The sequence below is a fragment of the Aphelocoma coerulescens genome, chromosome 6, assembly GCF_041296385.1.
Source record: "Aphelocoma coerulescens isolate FSJ_1873_10779 chromosome 6, UR_Acoe_1.0, whole genome shotgun sequence".
NCBI classification, from domain to species: domain Eukaryota; kingdom Metazoa; phylum Chordata; class Aves; order Passeriformes; family Corvidae; genus Aphelocoma; species Aphelocoma coerulescens.
This window is the reverse complement of record NC_091020.1, coordinates 31,127,409-31,132,051: the sequence shown is the minus strand read 5'-3', so window position 1 is coordinate 31,132,051 and position 4,643 is coordinate 31,127,409.

The following is a 4,643-nucleotide window of genomic DNA, read 5'->3' as shown; positions in this document are numbered from 1 at the left end:
GTTTGTTTGCTAAAAATGGCAATGTGCCACTTCCAAAGTACTCAAGATTTCTCAAAGGCTCCTTTCCAGGGACAAAAGGGATGGGGTTTGGGTGACAAAGGCAGGGAGAGCAGCTGTAGGTTTGGTGATCAAGTGTCAGCTGACAAAGGGCTGCTCCTTTCTTCAGGAGGGTCTTTCACAGAAGGTGCTACACCTGCAAACACTGGATTGTGTTGCCAGGGCTCCTGGGCCCAAACTAAAGTATTTGGACACCTCCATGGTGCCGACATTTTGGGAATCCTTAGAAACTGAAGCTTGACAACATTTTTTATGTCAGAGCTTCACAGACACCCCCAAACAGGGAAGAAGTTCTTTAACTGTGGTCATGTGAATCACTAAAGACAATACCATGAACTTGAGAAAAGCTTTCCCCAGCACCAAACTTACACATCTTCACATCTTCCTTAGGCTCAGTGAGATGGGGAAGAGTGTGACTCACTCAGGGAGGAATTTCAGGTGTGTTGTGCATCTAGCTAAGGACAACAAAACAGCCAACACTGAACGAGTGAGTTATACAAGATATCAGAGGTAACCATCCCTGTGGAGCTGCTTCCCAAAATTGCCACGGGGTCAATGGCCACAAAATACATGCTTCAGGGGGAGAAAGGCACAGGAAACTCTGTTGGACACCTTGCAGGTGAGCTGAGCCCTGAGCTGCCCAGGCTGCAGTGTGGGCTGGGTTAATGGGCAGCGGGGTCTGAGGTGTGACAGGATTCGCTCCAGCAGTTCCCACCCTGTGACCCCAGACAGGCAGGTGGGTTAGCTGGTAGCTGTGATGTTGGCCCTCTGACACAGCCCTGACCTGAGAAACTGCATCAGAACAGCTGCCAGCTAAGCACTGCCAGCTGGCATCCCAGCAGCAAAGAGACACTGGAAAAGTCCCAGCTACTGGAACAGTTTATTATGAGGTTGTACCACTTGGGTTGTGAATGTCACATCACAAAGTGATCTGCTGCCCTCATTTTCTAACACTCAGTTATGCTTTCATCTACCTTGGTGAGGTAATCAAACCACGTTGTGAGAATAAAATCTAGCAAGGCACTGTGTGTATCCACATGTTTAGGGAAAACTATTTATTTTTTTTTTTAATTTTTATTTTAAACATGTGACGCTGATTATCTGCAGATACTTGATGTGCTTATGATTTCAATCAGCATTTTGTTCATTCACTGCCTCTTGGTTTATTGATTTATAAGCCCTTTAGAATGGTATGATTAGTCCTAGCATTTTATTCTCAGTGGGGGTAAAACGGTATTTCATTATTAACGTGTTAGAAGCTATTTCAAACTGACAGTTTGTTTTGAATCTGGGCAAGAGGAGTGACATTTATATTTGGAAGTGGGAGATTGACACAGAAATTATTCTGAAACATAATTACAGTAAAGGCAAATGCAGAAGGAGATAGAAATTCCAGCTAGAGTTTCTGGGGGCTGCTCTGCTGTCGGTAACTAACTCCTGCTCTTTTCCCAGCTCAGCGTAATGAGACACAGCGGTGGTCCCTGTAGGCACTCACAGGAGATGCAGGATCAAGATTTTTATGCATTTAAGCAACTCAGCACAGGGCTGTGAGTGAGGATAGAAGGCAAATGCTGTTCCACCGCCTGTTCTGGCTATCCCAGAAAGCTGCAGTGCTGTGACGACACCCTGTGCTGGAAAAATGAGGAGAGGGTTAGTGGTAGTGAGCAGACAAAGAACTACTGGGGAGGGTCCAGAGGAGAATGTGGGGACTAGAGCATCTTTTACAAGGACAAGCTGAGGGAGCTGGGGCTGTTTAGACTGGGTAAGACATGACCAAGTGGGCACAAACTGAAACAGGAAGTTTCACCTGAACATGAGGAAAACCTTCTTCACTGTGAGGGTGATTAAGCACGAGAACAGCTGCCCAGAGAGGCTGTGGGGTCTCCTTCCCTGGAGATATTCACAGTCCTGTGTCACCTGTGCTGTAGGTGAACCTGCTTTAGCAGGGGGGTTGGACCAGGTGATTTCCAGAGGTCCCTTCAAGCTCCAACCATTCTGCCCTTCTTTATGCACCTTTGCAGTCAGGCTGATTTAGTTCAGTGTTTTCCAGGGTACCTGGGTGCCTGTCCACTCCAGTGGGGTGGGGATTTGTACCTCAGTGCTGCCAGCTGGTCCTGCACCACCTGCACCTGTTCCAGGCTCTTTGTGAGTGCCCAGAGATCCACTTGGGATATTCCAGGAGTCAAGCTGACTTTGTGTGCACTATAGGGTTGTTAATATAAGCTCTTCCCATTTTTTCCCAAGTTAAACATTTATCTTACGTAACAAAGGTGCTTTTTCTTGCCAGTGTCCATTCTCACATACTATAAGAGAACTCAAGAAGATCTTGGACTTTAAAAATAGATTATAGTAGGTTTTTTCTCCAAAGAATTTTCATTTTAGTGATGGAGCCTCCTTTACTGAGGTCTAAAGGAAATTTTCAATTGATGTGAGCAGTAGTAGAGAGGCCAGGGCTGTGTTGGAGTGTTGGGAATTTCCATCTTGGCACTAGGGCTCACGTGATGGGGACACTGCAAGGTTCATGCCGAAGTTATGGACAACCTATAAGTCATGGTGTAAAGAACACACAGATCCAGAGAGCAGCTATAAGTCAACATATTACACAAAACTAGGTGCCAAACATGACCTGATTTGTTTCTCTCTTCTGGAGCAGATTGAGTAAGAATACAAATTGGCCACTATTGCATTTTTTTGTGTGTTGGGTGATTTTTATGGTTATTTCTCAGAGGTACAAAGAATCTATTACAACGTAGCTTTTAATATTTAATATGTTGTAAGCAGATTAAATAAATAAAGTGCAGGGGCTCAAAATTCTTTTACTTAAACGCATAGGCTTTTGTTTGTGTAGGACTGAAGCCTTACTCTACGCCACTGAGCATGCATTTCTGCTTGAACTTGCTTGGAACTGCAGCACTATTAAATTCTCAGGATGAAATCCTAGAATCCTTGCTGAAGTCAACCAGAGCACGGCCTCTCATTCCAGCAGGACTGAGCTTTCAGATTTCTGCCTGGTCCAGTCTTGCTTTACCCCTCCTGAGCTGCTGTGTTCTGGTGGCTGTTCTCACTACATTGCAGAGTTTCAAATTCCTTTCTGATGAATGAAGTCCAATGTGCATCCATTATCCATACAGACTGCTTTCATGACAAAGGAAGACAACAAACCCCAGACATTACAAATAAATATCCAGCTTTGTCTGAATAACACAGAGAAGGTGACTCAATGGCTATGGAAAACCAAATATATTTGAGACTAGTATTATTCAACTCCAGATGAAGAAGAGTTGAAGGAAGCAGAAAGCAATTAGACACAATTATGAAAGATATACTGGAAATTACAGCTCATCATAGGTATTTTTCCAACTAACATTTGCTTTTCACTGGAGGAAAACTTTTAACTGAAAATAACCACCAGAATTATGCCATGTCAAGCAAAATGCTGATTTCTTCTTTATGGGAGAGGGAAACAACAAAAAAACCCCAACAACCCACCCAAAAGTGTTTTTCAGGGATGAAAGCTTCAAAGGATGAAAACTGTTTCTTATTTCAATGAGAAAAATCAAAATTTCCATGAATAAGTTCCTGGATGAAATGGTAGAACTCATCTTTATCCTAATGATGACATCTGTTAGCAATAACACTCCATGCCAGTAAACGATGTTATTTTAACTAATCTATTGGCGTGGCGATGAAAGTGACAGTAAAATGTTGATATGGAAGCTAATTTCTGTGTTTGGCCTTGAGATCCATCTTCACAGACACAGGGTGAATGCAGAAACTATTTTTGGCAACATCATAGCCATCCAGATTTCATTCTGACACTTCTCTGCCGTCCTGAAATCCAAGGAAGACATCTGGCTGCGTTTTTTGTGTATGTTTCTGAAGTGCCATTGAAATCATTTGCATCAGAAGTGAATTTGGAGACAGAAATGTGAAAAGAAGGTACATGTGAGGAGGAGGGGACCAAAACCCTGGGTGATGAAAAAAAAAAGAATGGCAGCTCTTCAATGTATGATGCGCTTACTGAAAGCTGGGAATAAGATGTCACTCTGTGTTTCTGTGAACCTTCAACTTTGTTTAGTGCTCCTCTGTGTTTCTGTGAACCTTCAACTTTGTTTAGTGCTCCTATGTTGCTCAGACCCACGATTTATATGGAATTATGCATATGCATGGCATGTGAGGAACAAGGGGATGGCTCTGCCTGATTCTCAGGGGAGAGCCTGCCAAAGGCATTTGCAATCCCTGCCATGGGTGTGCTTCCTGCAGGCCTTTGGAAGAAAAACAGAATGAAGTGTTTGGGAGTTATCAGTTAATTTGATACTATTTAGGGTGGTCACAGACTGCTCATCATACTTTTTAAGCTCGAAAAGTTTGTTTAGGCAGAAAATAGCCCTGTAGCCTTTGTGTTTGCAGCCATTCCGCATACCCCACCACTGTCCTATTGTCTTCTGCCGGGAGCCGAGCCTCTCAGTTACTGGCAGCAAGCTCAAGTTGCAGACTTCCTAAAAAAAGCATTAAAAACCCCATAACAGTGCCCGTGATGTGCTGGGCTGCCCGCGGGTTGTCCTCCCGCGCAGCAGCCGGGCCGT